Source organism: Gigantopelta aegis, chromosome 7 (assembly GCF_016097555.1).
Source record: "Gigantopelta aegis isolate Gae_Host chromosome 7, Gae_host_genome, whole genome shotgun sequence".
NCBI classification, from domain to species: Eukaryota; Metazoa; Mollusca; class Gastropoda; order Neomphalida; family Peltospiridae; genus Gigantopelta; species Gigantopelta aegis.
In genome coordinates this window covers 4,595,877-4,605,559 of record NC_054705.1, presented here as the reverse complement: position 1 = coordinate 4,605,559, position 9,683 = coordinate 4,595,877, and positions in this window count along the sequence as shown.

Sequence of the window (9,683 nt, the reverse complement as noted above, 5' to 3'; positions counted from 1 at the left end):
TTACATCTATGGATCTGTTGTTAATGTACACACTGAGAAACACCATAGTGCAGGGAAATGTACGATCAATCGCTCTGCGCCATCTATAGATCTGTTGTTAGTGTACACACTGAGAAACACCATAGTGCAGGGAAATGTACGATCAATCGCTCTGCGCCATCTATAGATCTGTTAGTGTACACACTGAGAAACACCATAGTGCAGGGAAATATACGATCAATCGCTCTGCGCCATCTATGGATGTGTTGTTAATGTACACATTGAGAAACACCATAGTGCAGGGAAATGTACGATCAATTGCTCTGCGCCATCTATGGATCTGTTGTTAGTGTACACACTGAGAAACACCATAGTGCAGTGAAATGTACGATCAATGTCATTAGGGCTGCTTCCGAAATGGCGGGATCCATTTTGTAAATAAACTCAAAAAAAAGAAAAAAGAAATGTTTTATTTAACGACGGATTCAACACATTTTATTTATGGTTATATGTCGTCAAACGTCTCACTGTGGTTGTAGACCACACAGATAATGAGAGAGAAAAACCGCTGTCGCGACTTCATGGGCTACTCTTTTCGATTAGCAGCAAGATATCTTTTATATGCACCATCCCACAGACAGGGTAGTACATACCACGGCCTTTGATATACCAGTCGTGTTGCACTGGCTGGAACGAGAAATAGCCCAATGGGCCCACCGACGGGGATCGATCCCAGACCGACCGCGCATCGAGTGAGCCCTGTAAAACTGGGCTACATCCCGCCCACAAACTAAATACGCCCAAGTGATAAATTAGGTCACTGAGATAGAACTGTAATAATTTGATTTTTAAAATAATGATTATTATACTCTTTTATCTGTGTGTTTTTCTATAGATATAGCTATTGCATTCTTTAAAAACAAATGGAATGATTATTGTAAATGCCGCATTGTTTGTATATATATATATATATATATATATATATATATATATATATATATATAATACCTCGCGGAAAAAAGTTCCTGTGCACCAAATAATTGCATATAGAGTATAATTATTTACTTGAAATTTGGTCATAAAAAAATCAGTAAATAAACGTGTAACCACTTCCTTCCATATCCCAGCAGTGCCCAGTCAATTGCACGAGCTATTCATGCTTTGTGATCATAAGTTGCATTACTAGCATTCTTGGCCACGTGCTCTCTAAAACTATTGTATGGATTCTCATCACTGTTGGTATCTGATCGTCATCAGTGTGATGTCACGCCTCCAAGACAATTAACTTCTTCGAAAGATGGGCATGATTGCAGTTAGAATGGCACAAACGTTGTTGCAAGTCATTTTGGTGTTCATTGGTGTTCATCAGAAAACTATGCATTGTCTGCGGAGATGTTCTCGACAGTTTAGGAATACTAGGGATCTTCCATGTTTAGTGAGTCAACACGTGACGTCACATTAACCAATCGTCAATATCAAGCGGGTACACATGTGAAATCATTTGGAAATGACAAGTTTAACATCCCAATACAGCCCTGTGTTATGGCAATCAGTGGAAGAACTTTGCGCAACCGATTAGGTGACCACAAAGTACGACCATGACATGACGTCAATACGTTGTTCTGTTATATCGTCACCGACGGCGCACCAAACATTGTGTAGACCATATTTCAGATTCAGAAGACAGGAGGGGATCACTGTACTTTTGACAGATAAATAGTTCATCTATGTAAAAACACAATATTTTAAAATTGTGTAAATATACGTCTCACTCTAATTTTAGTGATGCACAGGAACGTTTTTCCGTGAGTATATATATATATATATATATATATATATATATATATATATATATATATTGTGGATTTCCGCAATGCAATATATTCAGTAAATTAAATACACTCGACAAATAGGAAAATTAAATGGCTTTGTTTTGTTTTGTTTTTGGTGGAAGTGAATGTGTTCATGTATTCTCCATGAAGTGTTTCACGGGTGGTACCCAACATTGTACTACTACTACTACTACTACTACTACTACTACTACTACTACTACTACTACTGCTACTACTGCTGCTGCTGCTGCTGCTGCTGCTGCTGCTGCTGCTACCACTACTACTACTACTGCTGCTGCTTCTACTACTACTACTACTAATAATAATAATAATAATAATAAGAAGAAGAAGAAGAAGAAGAAGAAGAAGAAGAAGAAGAAGAAGAATAAGAAGAAGAATTATAGTAAAACATATTTATAAAAAATATCTTTAAACACGTTTGTAAAAGTACAAATCGATCTAAGCGATACCGACATGTCTTAACCGATTGACTACTTGTCAAGTATATTGTAATAAACGTGATTTACAAGTTGTCAACTTCGAGGTTGTAAACATAAAACTTGCCAACTAGATGATAGATAACGATTTAGTATTTTTAAATACATGGCGGTAAACATGATATACACTTTGGAACAGGTTAGCAATGGTTAATTAGACGATGATAAGCACGTTTTAGTAGAGACCTGCCATATTACCGGTATCTGTAATAAAATGCCCAATACCGTTTTGTCGGTTTTCGGTTTTCTGTTGCTCTGACTACTTCTCCTAAACCTACTGACTACGGAATGGTATATATACTCAACAACGAAAGTGTAGCTAATGTTAAAAAAAATGGCATAACATTTATAAATTAACCTATTTTTATTAATTAGTATTCACATCTGAAATGTTTATCATTTACAAACAACATAAACTCATCAACCTATGCCTTAACGCAACAAGAGGGCCTGGTTTTCTTTTAAGTTTATTCAACCATGGCAAATTTAGACGTCATAATAGATATTTGCTAAACTTTCGTTGTTGAGTATATATATATATATATATATATATACAAACATACTAACATAAATGATGTTCAATAACTTAATTACCTTGGGGGTATTTCAAAATGACTTCATCGACCCCTAAAACACCGTCATGGACATCAACAGCTTTGTGACAAAATACCATCAATAATGCCATCTTTGTCGCTATGTTGGATATTTAGAGAATAACTAACGAGCTACGAGCAATTGTAAATGATCTGTCACGAGTGAATGAATAAGCGTTTGACAAGTTTGTCGACCACAATGTACACGGTGTACTAGTATTACTATAAACGCAATATGCCATTACAAATGTACCATTCAACGCCGTGTATTATTTACAGGCCGCAAATAACAAAACTATCAGTGTTTGAAATATGACCGAAGGAAGGAAATGTTTTATTTAACAACGCACTCAACACATTTAATTTCGGTTATATGGCGTCAGACATATGGTTTAGGACAACACAGATATAGAGAGAGAGGAAACCCGCTGTCGCCATGTCATGTGCTGGTATTTTCGATTAACCGCAAGGGATCTTTTATATGCACCATCCCACAGAAAAGATAGTACATACCATGGCCCTTGTTACACCAGTTGTGGAGTACTGGCTGTAACGAGAAATAGCCAAATGGGGACACCGACGGGGATCGATCCTAAACCGACCGTGCTTCTAGCGAGCGCTTTGCCACTCGGCTACGTCCCGCCCTTAAACTTGGCCGAGTCATAGCAACCTGGTGACGGTATTGTGAAGAGAGAGAGAGAGAGAGAGAGAGAGAGAGAGAGAGAGAGAGAGAGAGAGAGAGAGAGAGAGAGAGAGAGAGAGAGAGAGAGAGAGGGAGGGAGGAGAGAGAGAGAGAGAGAGGGAGAGGAGAGGGGGAGAGAGCGAGAGAGGGGGAGAGAGCAGAAGAGAGGGGAGAGATAGAGATAGAGGGAGAGAGGGGGGATAGAGAGAGAGAGAGATAGAGAGAGAGAGAGAGAGGGGGGAGGGAGAGAGGATGGAGGGAGCTAGGGGGAGAGAGAGAGAGATAGAGAGGGAGAGGAGTGGAGAGGGAGGGAGGGAGGGAGAGAGAGAGAGAGAGATGAAGAGAGAGAGAGGGAGAGAGAGGATGATGGTAGAGAGAGGATTAGATAGTGATGCGATGAGATAAGAGGATGGGGGAGGGAGAGGGAGAGGTTGTGAGAGAGACTAGGTGGAGGAGATCGTAGGGGGAGAGAGAAGGGGAGATAAGTGGTTGAAGTTAGGATAGGTGGTGGGGACGATGTGGGGGGAGAGGGGGGGGTCGGGGGACAGATAAGGGAAGGGGGGGGGGCGGGGGAGGCGTGATATAGAGAGTTAAGTGTGTGAGGAGTCTGATTGAGTAGGGGAGAGAGAGGGAGGAGATATAGAGAGAGATAGGTGAGGGATGGAGGTAGGGATTTGATGGTGGGAGTTAATGAGGGAGGAAGAAGCGAGAGAGAAGACGGTCTCTAGTGGGGGGAGTAGAGAAGAGAGGAGGGAATCTCTCGAGAGAGATATAGAGTGATAGGAGTGAGAGAGGGGGAGAGGAGAGGGAAGTAGGGGGGGTATGAGATAGAATAGGAGATATAGATCGAAGATATAGATAGTATGGAGTGATAGAGGGGAGATATAGGGTCTAGTGGGAGAGAGGAGGTAAGAAGGTATGGGGGTGCGGGGAAGAGAGGGAAGCGTGATGGATCGTAGAGAGTGATAGGGAGTAAGATAAGATTTATACCTACTTATATAGTTTCTTACGAATAGGAGGAGGGGGGAGCTAGAGAAGAGGATGATTTTTTTTGAGGGATGTATCAAGATCTCGAGAGGAGAGAGGAGATTTGGAGGGATTATGTCGTGATGGGCGAGATAGATATATATATCGAGGTTTATAGGAGCTTTCTAGATCGAGAGTCTGATTTTTTTCTTGATTATTGAGAGATAGATACGATCTATCAGACCCCATAGCGCCAGCTATACAGATATAGAGCCTATATCGGATAAAGAAATCAATGAAAATAAAGTTAACATTTAGGCGTTAAAAGCGATCATCACGTTGTCATAGACTGTATGTTAGATTAGATTAGATGAGACTAGATTAGATGTTTTATCGACACCCCAGCACATCGACTATGAAGGGTCGATCCTGTTAGTGAAGCTATTGGGTTTTCCTATTCCAACCAGTTACCCATGAATGACATATCATAGGAAATAGTGTGAAATATGCTGTGTAAGTATGTATATACTTTCTATGTACATGTATGCGTGTGTCTACACTATATGTATATAGTTATGGATATAGGTATATATGTATAGATGTAGGTAGGTAGGTGGATGAATCGATGGATGGATTAAAATTTGCTTTCTTTAACGACATCACTAGAACACACTGATTGATTTATTTATCAGTTGCCGTCTAGAGTTTTAGAAAGGAAACCCGCTACATTTCGTGAGCGGATCCAGGGCATATTTTTAGGAGGGGGATGAAACCAAGAAAAAGGGCCACATTACTCGTTAAAAGGGCATCTTAATAAAAGCTTTAATATGTCCTGTTAATATAAATGCGTGTGTGTATATATCACAGTGTACAAACGGACGTGTACACTAAATGACTAGCTGCGGTATTTATGTAACGTTAGCTGCATTACATTATAATAGAGATTATTATATGAGCTTGCAGACCCGTCGGATAATTGTTTTTTTAAGTGGGGCGCGCTAATGATCAGGGTCATAGTTAAGCATGGCACGATGTGACTTGACAGAGGACGCGCAGCGCCCGTGAGGTATAGGTTCCATTAGACCAATTCAATTCCTATTGCCGATAATGTTAACGTTTACTAATACAACTGATATAAGCAGCGTTTCAACACACCCAGGAAGTACAGCAACAGAAAGTGTGGCACCTCACATCTAATCTAGCTGCAAGAAAATGGGAGGTCACGTATCATTTAAGAGATTTAATTTATGTTTTTAATAGCAACCGTCATTTTTGCTGAAAATTGCAGTTGCATTTTTGGGGGTACCCCGCATTAGTTTCAACCTCTGGTATATATTGCATAACAACTGTATAACAAATAAAAGTGTATTTATTTATTGTCAATGGATAATAGTATTTGCACAAATAATCAATGTCACATATTACTACCAATCACACCCACAGCTGCTTTTACTCCGTAAATATTTGACGGTGCACGTCGAACCTTGACACGGTACTCTCTTCTTTGGTACTTCACTAGAAAAAAAGCATATTACATGTGGTATCTGAAATGAACACCACTGCATCCACAAATAGTTGTAAATTAATGTGGTACACATCATGGTGGGGTAAACACCCAAGGTATGGACTATGCTTGGATGTCAAGTCACTGAATGCAATATTTTTAAACCCATCAGCCTAGTTGGTTTTTATATATGCATTATTAAATCCACTGACAGCTACCAATATATCTGTTGATATTTTATTAATAATCTCCAGTGATTGGTGCTTACAGACATGTATCATATCTAGAGTTATCATTAGGGTTTTACATCTTTATTATTTATTTGTCATAAAAAAAGCACATTCAATCCATCAAAAGAGTGCGAAAGTCATTTTTCTTCAATTATTTTCTGTTTTAACTGAATATAATATTTATATCGTATGCATTACTACAATCTGTAATGTAACACATCATTTACATAGTAATATTGTAAAATATATAGCTTTACAAGTGTGGTGATAGTGGAAGAATAATACTAACACACATCCTAGGTAGATTAACAAATGTGTCAAAATTGCTCTTGTACTTGGTATATACTTCCAGTACCCTTTACTATAGAAAACTCACTGAATATATGGACAAGATTTAATGAAATGACCTAAAGCTATCATTACCAAGCTTATATTGTGTAACAACTAAAGAAGAGAATGCAAAATGGGCTACACAGAACCCACTTCTGTAGATGTTAATGTTTTTGCCAAACTCACAAAAACAATTGTAAAAAAACTCCCATATTTGCCCTAAAACATAATTCACCAACCTAAAAAAGTGTGTTAACATTACAACAGAAATCAGGTTATTTAAATATAGTCATTCCAGAGCCAATTGCATTCAAAATAACATTGTTAATGGAGATCTAAAAGCTTAACCTAATATCAGCTAACATTATTTTTTAACTAAAAAATGAATTATTACGAACAGCTTATTTCATCTTGCCTAGACTTATTATCCTAAATAAGATTAGTGTTATATGACATGTCCATCACCTTGGATAAATAAGCTTTAAAATATTTTAAGTAAAAAATATAGGCCAAAATCTCCCATTGGTCAGCACAGACTTTTTTTGTCAAACTACATTCTCAGCAGTGGCACAGTAAATTAATGCCAAGGTCAAGGTCATTATTAACTCCCATGCCTGAATGTAACCCAATTAAGCAGTTATGACTGTCAAATAACAGTATATGGCACACAATATAAAATAATGATAATATAGTGAATATATGCTATAGGTTCCATTAGACCAAATCAATTCCTATTGCCGATAATGTTAACGTTTACTAATAAAACTGATATAAGCAGCGTTTCAACACACCCAGGAAGTACAGCAATAGAAAGTGTGGCACCTCACATCTAATCTAGCTGCAAGAAAATGGGGGGTCACGTATCATTTAAGAGATTTAATTTATGTTTTTAATAGCAACCGTCATTTTTGCTGAAAATTGCAGTTCCATTTTTGGGGGTACCCGGCATTAGTTTCAACCTCTGGTATATACTGCATAACAACTGTATAACAAATAAAAGTGAATTTATTTATTGTCAATGGATAATAGTATTTGCACAAATAATCAATGTCACATATTACTACCAATCACACCCACAGCTGCTTTTACTCCGTAAATATTTGACGGTGCACGCCGAACCTTGACACGGTACTCTCTTCTTTGGTACTATGCAACCTGTAGGGATGTCCGGGAAATGTTTAGAATTGGATGGCTTAAAATGCCTTTTCTTGGCATCTCAATCGCAAAGGTGGCGGGACGTAGCCCAGTGGTAAAGCGCTCGCTTGATACCCGGTCGATTTAGGATCGATCCCCGCCGGTGGTCCCATTTGGCTGTTTCTCGTTACAGCCAGTGCTCCACAACTGACGCCATATAAATGTAAACAATATGTGTTGAGTGCGTTGTTAAATAAAACATTTCCTTCTTTTCCTGAATCGCAAAATTAGCCATTTTTAATCAACAAATTAAAACTATTTTAACCATTATTTTGCATAGTATTATAACGAAAAAAGGGTGTTTTTTCTTGGCATCTTTATAGTAAAATTACGCATTTTCAGACAGTGATCACGTCCTCTTTTGGAGTTTTATAAAGCAAACATTATTATGTGGAACCCGCTACTTTTAGATCTCAATCACTAAATCATGACTTTTAGCGTTGACCGCCGTCGAAATGACTAGGGTCGGCAGAACGGGTGAGAGGGACCCGGGGAAAAACCATAGAATCAACTATGTTTCGTATACATGTATACGTATGACTATCACATATTTCATTGTAATTTGATTGTTTTTTTTAATGGAACGATTCTTGGGAGAGATCTGTCTAAATAGCCAGATATACATGAAAACGATACAAAGGGGCACATGTAAGCATTTGTAAATTAAACTTTAAAAAACACTATTCTAAGAATACCTGTCTAAGTAGGCAGATATACATGAAAACAATACAAAGGGGCACATGTAAGCACTTGTAAATTAAACTTTAAAAGGCACTATTCTGCGGATAGCACGTGTAAATTATAACTTTAAAGGGCACTATTTTAGGAACTGGTCTGTCTAAGTAGGGCAGATATACATACAAATAACAGAGCCTATTGTTCATTAGTGATTTTAAAGATAATATTCTAAAATCAAACTAAAGGCAAGATATTTAAGTTTAGTGTGTAGGTGATACAGATTGTACAATAACCACATGTTTACATTCCATACCCGTTGACACGATACTGTTTGGAACAGCCCTAGCAACCAGGTCACGCTATCGATATTGATATTCCTAACAACTGGGACACAAGTTTCGTGACGGTCATTTTGTCAGGTGTTCTTTCTTTGTGCGCAGAACAGTAAGTAAATTATTAGTATATATTATATTATCTTACAAATCATCAGTAACTAGTATATAAAACACATGCAATGAAAACATATTAACGAGTTTATTGCATACACGTCCCTCCAGTATATTTTCAGCACAAAGTGTAAGCTAGGTCAACTTGTCTCTAGTCGTATGTTTTTCATATATTCTCACATATAACAATACTAGACATACAAGACACTCGAGCTATCTCTAACTGTTTATGTCGGGCACTAATGACAGGTAGGGTTGGGGTTGGGTCGTACATTCTGTCTCTAGTCATATGTTTTTCATATATTCTCACATATAACAATAATAGACATACAAGACACTCGAGCTATCTCTACCTGTTTATGTCGGGCACTAATGACAGGTAGGGTTGGGGTTGGGTCGTACATTCTGTCTCTAGTCGTATGTTTTTCATATATTCTCACATATAACAATAATAGACATACAAGACACTCGAGCTATCTCTAACTGTTTATGTCGGGCACAACTAATGACAGGTAGGGTCGGGGTTGGGTCGTACATTCTGTCGACCAGCGCTGAGGGAGGGACGGGGTGTCAGGCAATGTGGGGTTGTACATTTTGCTGACTAGCCCTGAGAGAGGGACGGAGTGTCAGGCAATGTGGGGTCGTACATACTGCCAACCAGTGTTGAGGGAGCGACGGGGTGTCAGGCAATGTGGGGTCGTACATTCTGCCAACCAGTGTTGAGGGAGCGACGGGGTGACAGGTAATGTGGG